We start from the raw sequence: 12,664 nt of genomic DNA on the forward strand, positions 1-12,664 counted from the left end.
GGTGACATTCAGGCGCGACATTGTACTCTGTAAGCAGGAACGCAGTGCCAGAAGCCATTCTCGCCTCATCACATGAGAGTTGCATAGATTGGGAACTCCCGTTTATTAGCAGAGCGTTCGCAGTCTCTTTTACTTTACCTTCAAGGAAAAAGTAAGTTCCGCGGCTAATTTGGCCTTACTTCTCCACGGAGATAAGGAACTCAAAAAAGCGTAATACAATTTCTTTGGTCCAGCACCACTGTCTCTAATTCTGTGAGTGTACAGGACTGTCGTATGTTTCTAAAGTAGTTAATATAACGCTTGCATTTTAATACACTATCATTGTACACTCTTGAAAAAAGTTGGCAAAAAGGTAGCAACTGCAAGCAATGGGTAGTAGATGCAGTTATTATTCCTTTTCTTGCACCGTTAATAAAATTTTACCATCTGTTTACACACCAATGTTAATAAGCAGTTACTAGCTGCAACTGTTACTAACTTCTTGCTACCTGTTTTCTACTACGTTAGTGCAAAAGTTATGGTGAGACAGTGATAAAGGAACATAAAATAAAGTGGCTCTGCCCGTGCCACCGCGGTATAACAGGCTTACTACGTTTCTACGTTACTGCGTTACTACGTTACTACGTTAGTACAGAGTAAGTGACTAGAATGAACTACGTAATAACTGGAGATGCTTCTTACTTTAATGCCCCGTTACTACCTTTATGACTGCCCGGTCACTGACTATATAATATGATTGATATGCGGAGTTTAACGGGCCAAAACCACCATATGAGACTATCAATATATATATATATAGTACGTAATACCTATTGTAACAATTCATCAGAGAAATCGTGTGGACGTATGTTTTAAACAAAAAATGACGCAGAAGATATCCATTATTTAAGGAAAAAAACATTTGTTTTGAATCACACAACAGAGATATGTAAGCGTCATTTTGCTATCACGAACACCGAGAAATACAAGTTGATGAACAATGAGCATGATGAATTCATTTATTGATATGTGGGGTTTAACGTACAAGAACCACCATGTGATTATGAGAGACGCCGTAGTGGAGGGCTCCGGAACTTTCGACCACCTAGGGTTCCTTAAAGTGCACCTAAACCTAAGCACGCGGGCCTTTAGCATTTCCGCCTCCATCGAAAATGCAGCCGCCGCAGCCGGGATTCGATTCCGCGACCTGCAGGTCAGCAGCCAAGTACCTTACCCACTAGGCAGCCATGGCTGGGAGATGAACAATGAGCAAGTACCGCATGTGCCGTAAATGACAATTGCAACAAACTGAGTAAACCACAACAAACTGGCGAGACAGGCTGATCAATATTAACGAGATTGTCAAAATTAATCTGGAGTCGCTCACTATGGCATGTCTCACAATAATATTGTGGTTTTTGCACGTGACACATCAGAAATATACATTACATTTTAACCACCGACGTAATGCAGTGTGCAACACTCAAACGCGCTGAACCTATGTTGATGAGTTCAGTACCTTGTTTTGGTCCCTGTACATGTCTTCTTGTGGCTGTATATGTCTTCTTGTAGCCTTTCTATCATAAATGTTTGCGAGAATGTTTTTTGTAAGTACGGCTGAACAAAAGTATTGTGCTACGTCGCCAAACACACGCCTTTAGGTAGTATGGTATAGTGCTTGCTTTAAGCTCACATTTTACAGCGAAAGCAGTTATGAGATCACAACTCAGGTCTCGCATTGCGCTCTTGTTTTCGCTGCCACCGCTGGTGTCTGTAACCACATCGCGTGAAATTAGAAAAAATTTAGTACCAACGACACGGTATGGCTCAAACCTGGGTCTGCTGGGTACTTGCCCAGCATTCTACCACTGAGCCACGCCGGTGCTTAGGACTTGTTTGCGAACTTGCCTTAGACAGGCTTGACGTCGGGAAAGCAATTGAATTAATGCGATTTATAAATCGTTTTAAAACAGCGAGAGAACAAGTAGTCATTACACAATGCGGATAACGTAACGAGTAGGTCGTCCAATGCTCCAACTCATTACAAAAGCTTGTTTTTGTTCAGGTGTTAACTGTAGCGCATACCCACTTCAGACAATATTCTTCATCGCCGCCAGCGACTGCATGAACAATTGGCATTAAATTCCTCGCAATAGTTAAGTGGATACCACGCTCCTCAGCAAAATAACGAAAAATAGCCTAGCTAATGCTGCACTACTACTCCAAAATTTTAATAATGATGCTGTAGTGGGTATTAAGCAAGTGTGCTTGCAGCAGTTACCCAATTAGTGTTTAGAAACTGTGCTGCGCCTTCCTCGCAGGCCTGACATTTTTTTAGTTTGACTTGAAATACAAGTGCTCACCTGTGCCTGACACCGCTGTGGTGGTCTAGTGGCTAAGGTACTCGGCTGCTGACTCGCAGGTCGCGGGATTGAATCCCGGCTGCGGCAGCTGCATTTCGGATGGAGGCGGAAATGTTGTAGGCCCGTGTGCTCAGATTTGGGTGCAAGTTAATGAACCCCAGGTAGTCAAACTTTCCTGCGCCCTCCACTACGGTGTCTCTCATAATTATATGGTGGTTTTGGGACGTTAAACCCCACATATCAATCATCAATCACTCACCTGTGCCAGACATGAATATTCAAAGTAGGGGCTTCATATATTCCATCAGTGACTTACTTATTGCTGCAGAGTTGTGAACTTGTTAGGTCCATATACGTACTCACGTTCGTGACACACCACGCAACATTACTCTAAGTTGTTAGTAATGCGACACAACATTAAAAATATAAAAAAATGTAGTGAATTGACAAGATAATATCGGTTACCGCCTTTTTTTTTCTTTGAACCTGTAAATGCTACTACCTATGGTTGGTAACGGCTTGGCTATAAACAGTTACTAAATGTTGGTAGTAACGCCAAAAGTAGTAACTTTTACCACCCTCGTCGTTACTAACTGCACTTACTAGCAGGGTTGTAACATATGTGACAATCCATTACTAGCCCAAACTTAGCAAATATTATTGCATTTGTACTACTGGCCAGAATTCAGAAAAAAATGAGGGTATTGTAAAAGAAAAGAGAACTGCAATATATGCATCAAACTTTCAACGTGCAAGCTTACTGCGCAGTTCCGAGCCTATAAATGTTACCACTGCAGCAACGTGCAGCACTCGCGTGGCTATTCTTTTCTCGTGGCAACACGCTGACTCATTGTCTGCTTCTTGCCCGCTGCGAAGGGCAATACTGACTGCATCAACTACGCTGCACTCCAAGCAGTGAAATACACGAACAGCTGATGCGTCTGCACTATGCTTGCGCGTAGCGTAGACCGTACCAATCCACGGCTAAAAGTGTGTGCTGATGCTGCCGCTGATCGAATTTGATACTTATGGTTGAAACTACCATTTCTATCAATTTACTACGGTGAAATTAATCACTGACATGTATCTTATACGTACCAGTCAGTGTATCCGACGCGAGTGAATGTGACTGGTTGGGGCTAGCTTTCTTCTACTGCATTAAGGGCGCCGACATCATCTTCGGTCGTCGCTGTTATAGTGACGACCAGCTCGAACATGTAGAGATGTACAGCAAACTCGTTACGACTTTAACAGTTGGTTATATGAACAGTAGCTAGCCAATCTAAACAGATAAACCAGGAATCGCCTGCCGGCGAGCGTAGTCTGCTGTCCTCACCTCCCCGCGCGGCATATCGTGGAGCTTCGACCAATAACAGGCGGCGGCGAGACTCGCAATGGTGGTCTCGGCGCCTGCTGCTTGTTGTTGGCGTTGTTGGCGTAAAGTTGTTGGCGTTGGTTTACGCAAAGTTTGGATTTGATTTTTGAGTTCGCCACACGAAATACGTTTCATGAGAACATAACGCCATTTTTATAAGTGTTTCAGTGTTCCTTTGCGCACGACGAAAAAAGTACTGGTTGGATTTTATCGAGAGTTTGCACAATTATTAGATACCATAGTCCAACTACACGTTCATCAATTTCATTGAGTTTCATAAGTTTTTAGCGAATGACACTATATTTTTGAAAGTACTTTGGGCCTTCGAGATAGAAATAGGAAAGCTGGTGAAATGAACGAAGGGAGAGTATGCTAGGTCCTCGCCAAACGAATGCCAAAATAACCGTGGCCCGTAGAGCATATTGAAGCACCGCCGCTTTATGAGAAGCATACCTCACGTTTCTCGGAGCATTATTTCATTGTATTGTAACATACCTGCATTGTTTTACAAGCTTTGTGAAAATGTCAGTGTGAATGTAATGTAATAGAAATTGCTCAGCGGACGCTACAGACTTCTTTACACTTCAGCTATCTACAACAACGCCAAGTGAGTACCTTGGTATTATGCGACTGAAGGACAATAGTGAAAGTGTAGAGGGCCTGTTGAAAACACCAGTGTAGTTTCAGCCACCGTATGCGTTGTCTGCGACCGTTTGCATCATTTGGGTAACCATGGACATGTACCGCTTTATGTCAATAGTGAAAGATCGGTAGCTACTGGCAGTATGGTCGTAGAGTTCAGCCCCTCTTAAGCAATTGTTACAGCTGCTGAGGAGAATAGGTGATGGCACTACGTTTACTTATGTTGTTTTTTTCAGCGGATTGCCTCACGACATAAAAACTATTCTGTAGTTGTTCGGCACAATAGCAAGTATGTTTTTGTGTTTGGTTTTCACAAAATAATATTCATTCTAGTATCATAAAAGAAACTATACTTCACGCATTACTTTCTTTCCAAATTTTTATTGTTGGCTCAGAGCACCCCTCATACTGTCACAATTTCTCTTCTCCTCCTAAGTGTCTAAGTTAGGGTCAGAAGCAACAATTAAAACATCAACGGGCTCTCACATACACACATCGGCATCTGTCGCAGTCTCATGTGTCTCAAATAATCGAAAAATGGCATTCTTTTAAAGAAATATAGCTGGTTCAGCCTCTAAGCTGCCGCATAACGATAGGTGCGTGCGAAGTCCCTTCTTACTATAAAAAGTGCAACCAGATTTGATTACACATCCAAGCAAAACTATGCACTCTATACATTTCTCGCGCTGTGCACAGATTATTTTGTTCTTCTTAAAGCACAATCAATCCATTTTTTCAAGGTATAAATTGTAAAACCAGAAACAACTTTAGGACATGGAGTACTCATCATGTGCTGCCTTTGATGGTTTCTCGTGTGCCTCCTTAAGTTTAACGACGTGTACAACAACAACAACAACAACAACAACAACAATTACCAAGACTAAGTCAATATGCCGAATTAGCAATACCTTGCTGCAACACTTGGCATGCAAAATTCTAATGAACAAAATCAGAATATAGTGTTATGTATTTTGCACTCCCAAATAAAGAACTGAACTTTGCAAAGTTCACTGGGCGCTTTGAGCAGAGCCTAATTGTGAGTTAAGCATTATTGGATGTGGTTCACTCAATGAAGCGGGCGTTTTATGGCTCAAGATTCTGCAATTAAATTCTGCTTACTGGGTTTTACAAAGCGCCCTCTACGTTGATTATTCAGTGCCCTCCCTCCCATGGAATACGTGTGGATTTTGAAAGTAGTGGCTGCGTCAATATATTTTTGCTAGAATGCTTTAGGTTATATACTTAGAAATTTTGGCGCAACCTCGACTCACGCAAACACTCACACAAGCACACACACTTACACCAGAGCAACACACACGACACGCAGCGCTCACTACCAACTGTTTATTGCTCCTATCTGACCTTCTTAAATACGTACATCGAAATGCGCAAAGGCACAAACTAACAGAACTGCGCCAGTAGAAAACCAACATGGCGTCACCACACCACTAGGAACAAGCAAAAAGTAAAAAAAGTAAAAAAAAAAAAAGTAAAAAAAAAAGTAAAAAAAGGGGGTTAACACGAAAAGGAGATATAATCGCTAAACCCTCGCATCAAGGAAAGATATTTCTTGTTGATGCAACACCAAAGATGGCTCGCTGACACATATATCTTTATTCTTTTCTATATAATATGCTTCTAACAGCAAACGTGCTGATAAATTTGAGCTTCTCCCAAGAATCCTTGTATCCGAAAATCGTGGTTCACACCCACATGCGGCAATATGCGACACAAGATGTGCGTACTTATCCTCGTTTTTCTTAACCTTTAGCGCATGCTCCCTAAGCCGGTCATTGAGGCATCGCTCGGTAATGCCAATGTACACGTTACCGCAGGAAAAAGGAATGGAGTATACAACTCCCATGGAACATTTTACGAAGGCATTCTCATGTTTTTTCACGCAACCGCGTCTCTTGCCATTGCAAATACGCGGACATAACTTGGCGAGCTTTTCTGGCGCAGAAAAGACCACAGCCACACCATGCCTTGCAGCAACCTTCTTAATATTATGGGAGAGCTTGTGCACGTAAGGCACGACTTGAAGCTTGGAACCCGAAGGATCCCAAGTAGCTCTATCCCTTTGTGTTCCACGTTTCATCTTCTGCAGTATTGACTCGGCGACCGCGTTTAGGACCGACGAAGGGAAGCCCGCCGCCGTCAATCGGCTGATCTGTTCATAAAAACTAGTACGCATGTGGTGTGGACACGACTTAATCAACGAGGATTCTAGACATAGCGAAGCAATACCTCTTTTAACTAATTTCGAGTGTGCAGAATCATACGGCAACAGCCCCTTCTTCACTCTAGGCCGGTACACCCAACAAAAGTGTTCACTACCCCACAGTAGCTTGAGGTCTAAAAACTGGAGACAAGTGTGTGTTGCTCTGGTGTAAGTGTGTGTGCTTGTGTGAGTGTTTGCGTGAGTCGAGGTTGCGCCAAAATTTCTAAGTATATGATGTATAACCAACTAGCCCAACAACAAGTTTTATTATGCTTTAGGTTATTGAGACTTACCAGAGTGCATGTCATGTTTTGAAAAAAAAAGAGACTGAATTGCTACAGAAGTAAAAAGAAAATAGGCTCCTCGACCTTCATAACCTAAAAGCTTATAAAATTTTACACATTATTCACACTTTGGTTGCTTGGGAAAATTGTTATAAATTGCGCATAGCTTTTATGCACCGTTCTAAGGGAACGCAAGAGATATATTGGAAGATTTCTCCAACTGTTGTTTACGACAGTGTTATATTCAGGAATTAAGTTTCATGACATTTCTTAACGCTTGTTCCTGAAGTCACTGCCTCGAACAAATGCCCGCTCATTTTGCCTGCGGATAAAACAATATTGAGGTAGTTTCTACAAACTTGTAGATACCAGCAGAAAACGACAAAGAATTTGTTTCTGCTTATTCGCGATCTAACCAGAAGATTTTGAAGGTGCAGCTGAGCGCATTTAACCACGATGCAGAAATATTGAAACGGTTTAACTCGAATTAAAAAGACAACTTCTACTTCCCCGCTTGTAGGTCTAGAGGACGCGGCAAATATTAACATAGAGGCTGGTTTTATTTCATTATAGGCCTGTAATCTGGTACAATATGAGGAATTTGTCACGAAACCACTGCATGCGTCTTTCTTCTTTTGAAGTGGGGCTTTTACACCATAGGTTATACCTAACCAGTTTAATCGGGTACGAAGTATTGCAATAAGCGTACTGTATAGAAGAAAACACTCGGTTTGACACTGTGAAGTTTTACGGCCCTTCTCTGGTAGCAAAATGCTGGTTGTAAGCGATCAATTTAATGATGTACATCTTCTGTGCGTTATACCCTCTGTATAGCAGCTGCTGGCATGCTGGCAAAAAGAAAGAAGTTAGAGAGAAAACGAAACTACCTATATCATGTCCGGTGATTCTCTTCTCGTGTAAAAGTATAGAGAGGGAAACTGCAGATAGCAGAATATTTGCATTTAGGAAAACACTACGACAACTTAAAGTGAGTATCCAGTTACTGTGTTGACTTTGTAATAAGACATGTAATAGGAGATATCAAATATTGTTTATTTTGAGATAGAGTACCTTGTCTAGTTCCAAAAGCCGTTGTGGGACCCAACAAATTGTTTACTGACCTTGTAGGCACACTTTTCATCATTAGAATCATTGATGAACATCTTGTCTGAAATATAGCGTAGCCTCAACACGCACTGAAAATACCTAACTACTCAGTCAAATATGTAGAATATTCCGACAGGTGTATTAGCCATTGTCATATGCTGTAAATATTAAATGCTTTATAAGTTTGAAGCTTATTTTCGTATAAAGTTGACAATCTCCATGATTGTGCAAAAGACTTTCGACGCCAGTGCGGTTTCGATGCTGGTCGTTGTTTTAGATAACCTTATCTCATTTAATCGGGCAAGCACCAAATTGCTTTACACGACCAGAAATAGATGATACGAAAACGAGAGCTTGTCCAAAGCGTTCGCATGTAAAAAACTATTTTTTGCGGTGCGGTCGTGGTTGTTAGAACCTAATATTTATGACAACATCCCGGCCACTACGCAGAACACTTCTGTGAAGGCTTCTAGGTACTAAACTTGATTTTATTTGTTTACTGTAATTCCGTTGCAAGTGTCAGCAAGCTGAACTATTTGTGTATTATTTCATGTGGAGCTCTGTTGCATCAGTAAATTTAGTTGAACATGTTTTTCCCCGCCTTGGCATAGAGCGCAAGATTTCGCCGCGTTAGGCGTCACTTTCATAATGACGCTGTAAACGCCGTACGCAAAACTGGATAATAATCAACGAGATTCACATGGTGTGCTCTTGATTGCAGCTACAGATGCCGGAATGACTGCGAACAACTTTGCTAGGTGCTTGACTCGTGTGGCGTGTTTGACCTTTTCAGTGTTGACAGCACCTGTCATTACCGGTGAGCCACCACAGTGTGTTTGAAGACGTGCTACGTGGATAATGCCTAATGCGCTGTAGTGACATAATTGTGTATTGAAATAAAAAAAGCAAGTAATAGAGGTATGAAGGACCACGAATAGAGTTAATATGTCTTTTCTCGCTTTGTTTTTTTTATTCCAGGCAAGTCTTTATTCTATAATCGAAGCTCATTAATGTCCTATGCAGTTTTATTTACCGCACTTGGATAAATGAAAGCCAAGCTCTCCCGAAATAAAAAAAAATATTGACAATAAGAATGCATCAAACTTCCATGCACTCTCAAAAAATATGAAATGATCTGGTTATTGGTACTTTTTTGCTATTAGATAAGTGAATATATTGCTATTGTGAAATTTTATTTTCTCATTGCCTCACATGCGGTTCAGAGTAAGTAAACATGAAAGAAGACTAGAAATTCTTATTTATTGATGTAATTGATAGCCTGATCACAACACATTATATTTTTATGAGTTACGCAAGACTAAAATGTGCATGAAATGATACTTGAAGCTTTACACCATTTCATCGTTTACGACAAGAGTTCCACATTCTCAGCGCTTAAAAATGCGCATAAAATGATACTTGATACTTGATACACACTTTCCTTGTTTACGATTAGAGTTCCACATTCTGAACACTTAAACAAGCATCACAGTGCTTCTATTCGGAAAAGTAACCACGAAGTAATATGCTGTGTTCTGAAACATTTTTGTCGTTCTCCGGGCAGTGCGATTAACTTTAAAGATTATGATAAATATTCTGGCAGTTACAATTTCACTGAAGTACCTCCAGCAGTTCTCGTTTTCACAGCCATAATCCAATACTATGTGAAGACACAATACGTCCTGTTATGGCAACTTATCAGTTTCAGGTAACGTCTTCAGATCAAAAAAAGCTTGATTCCTCGTGCGTGTCTGCTGGTGGTATATGAAGTGCAATAACCTGAATTCATGGCACAGAAAACATTACATTGTGAACAGTGTCAAATCACCAAAGTGTTAAGTACCATTTTGTTATTCATGATCAATATTTTTTTAATATGCAGGAAGAGTGCGTAAGAGTGAAAGATACTCTTGCGATTTCACGGACATCAACTTGGACGTTGCGATAGACGAAATTATCAGCTGCATCAGCTAGCATGTCGAGAACGACAATTTGAGCCACAACAGAACGGAGCTCATCAGTTTCGGTCAAATGAGACTGAGAGGTCTTGGCAACCTACATCGCTACGGACCTGTTCTGGCATTCTGTGAAAACGTTGCTCGAAAAATCGACTTCGATGTCGTTAGCACCACCTTATTACGTACACACTACGTTGGTTGCCCTTCTTTGGAGCTGACGGTAGGGTCATCTGGCGAGCGGAGTCAGTCCGTATGGCAATACTTCTGGGTGTCGATGGCTTTGGAAGAAACGCCACCTTCAGGAACGAAGACGACACTATTATACATCTCACGAGAGACGTGTCTGTAAATCTGGAAGGTGCGTGAACTGTCTTAAAAGAAGTAATTGACGTTCTCTCTAACATCTTGAGTTTCCTGCTATAATATGGCTTAAATTAAACCCCAAAACCTGGATCATGCGAGGAACAACATCAGGCATGTGAACTAACCACTCTGGTAAAACCAAGCCAGACGTGTGTCTAAACTCATTAAGAAGCACGAATTAACATGTAACAAATACTTACGATAGGCTTCAGTGACACGTAGGCTTGAACCCACTGTTAAACATAGGGGCCACGAGTTTTAGCTTTCGCTGGTTAACTATTTGTACGAAGTGCTTCGGCGGTGATTTTTTTCCCTTCGAAAATGGCTTTCCTCGGCCATCCCAATAATGACCGAGTGCGCCATGTTCAAGCTGATTATTGGTTGAAAGAACGGCTGTGATGAGTGATCGTTAGGTTTCTTCTGTCATGAGTCGAGAGAAGGGAAATCAATTTCACAGCAATCACAACTCGGGTGACACGCAGTTGTCCACTGCCGCCGCCGCCGGTGTACATATGCACATCGCGCGAAGTAAAAAAAAACCTAGCACGAATGACACATAGGGGCTCGAATCCGGGTCCACGTGATGCCAGGCCAGTATTCTAACACTGAGCTACACTGGTGCTTGTGACACGTCGGAAAACTTGCCTTAGGCAGGATAGATGTCGGGCATTCAATCGCGTCATTACTGCCTATAAAGCCTTCTAAAACAGCGAAAGAACAACCAGTCGTCGCACAATGCGAATAGCATAACGATTGGGCGGTCCAATGCTCGAACCCATAACAAAAGCTTGTTTTTGTTCCCATATAACTGTGCCACATACCAACTTCAGCAATAATTCTTCATTGTTGTCAGCCACTGCGTGAAAATTGGCACCAAATTCCTTGCAAGTGTTTAGCGAATACCACGCTTCTCAGAAGAATGACAAAAAAAAGCATAGAGAATGCCAGCCTACTATCCAAAAATTATTATTATTGCCCTAGCGAGTATCAAACAAGTGACCTAATTTGATTGATATGTGGGGTTTAATGTCCCAACACCACCATATGATCACGAGAGATTTGATTGATTTGTGGGGTTTAACGTTTCAAAACCACTATTTGATTATAAGAGACGCCGTAGTGAAGGGCTCCGGAAATTTCAACCACCTGGGGTTCTTTAACGTGCACCCAAATCTGAGTACACGGGCCTACAACATTTCCGCCTCCATCGGGAATGCAGCCGCCACAGCCGGGATTTGAACCCGCGACCTGCGGGTCAGCAGCCGAGTACCTTATCCACTAGACCACCATGGCGGGGCGATCACGAGAGATGCCGTAGTGGTAGGCTCCGGATATTTCGACCATCTGGGGTTATTCAATGTGCACTCAAATATCAGCACAGGGCCTACATTATCTCCGCCTCCATCGGAAATGCAGCCGCCGCAGCCGGGATTCGATCCCGCAACCTGCGGCTCACCAGCAGAGTACCTTAGCCACTAGACCACCGCGGCGGGGCATCAAAGAGGTGTGCTTGGAGTAGTTACCCAATGAGTGTTTTGAAAAAGCTCTGAAAGGGCACTCTTCTAGCTTTCGCTGTGACTGTCCGGCTCCTTCCGTACAGGCCTGGTGGTTTTCTCGGTGACTTTAGGAATGTATTTTGAATTCCAGCCCGCAAGCTGCGCTGAAATGTTTGGCTCCACTGTTCTCGAGAACCTCTAGCACTGCTCAGCAGCGTTTTTCCACCATGCTGAAAAATTGTTTCGGGGATTATTTAAGAATTAGAGAAGTATTACAGGTCACTTTCAGCTCAACACGAGCAGATGCATCAACGATAGTAATTTTATTAACCTAATAGTTTCTAGGTGAGGCGAAAACTCAATGCCAGCCAAAGTTGAAGTTTATTTTAGCATGCTGATGTTTGGAGATTCGAGAATCACTAAAAATAAAAAATAATAACGATTACTAACTTCCTAAGCTGCAATTTGTGCAGTACCTTTTTCTTCTGGGGGAGGCGAAAGAAGAACCAATTTGTTACCTGAATTCTGGTGATGTTGTCTTCTTGTGTAGTCTTCGAAAGCAATACTGCAAAAAAAAAAAAGAAAATTATGCGAGGAATTGAATTATGCCTGCAGTTTTCTTCATGAAGATACTATGTAGAGATTTGCAGAACGTACTCAACATGGGCTACCACACAAAGAGTTTAGATTAGTCATTGCTGCAATTTTATAAACAGAGCTGGTTTTGTTTTCACAAACTGTCTTTGCTGAAGGGCATGATCTTGGTGACACTCGCCCTCTTAAGGCGTACAAATTCAATATAGGCTGTGCAGTTTCAACCGTCTTCTTGTTATGGTTCACTCAAGGTCTGCAAGCGCAAGTGACTAAAAAGTTGTC

Source organism: Rhipicephalus microplus, chromosome 6 (genome assembly GCF_043290135.1).
Source record: "Rhipicephalus microplus isolate Deutch F79 chromosome 6, USDA_Rmic, whole genome shotgun sequence".
Taxonomy (NCBI): domain Eukaryota; kingdom Metazoa; phylum Arthropoda; class Arachnida; order Ixodida; family Ixodidae; genus Rhipicephalus; species Rhipicephalus microplus.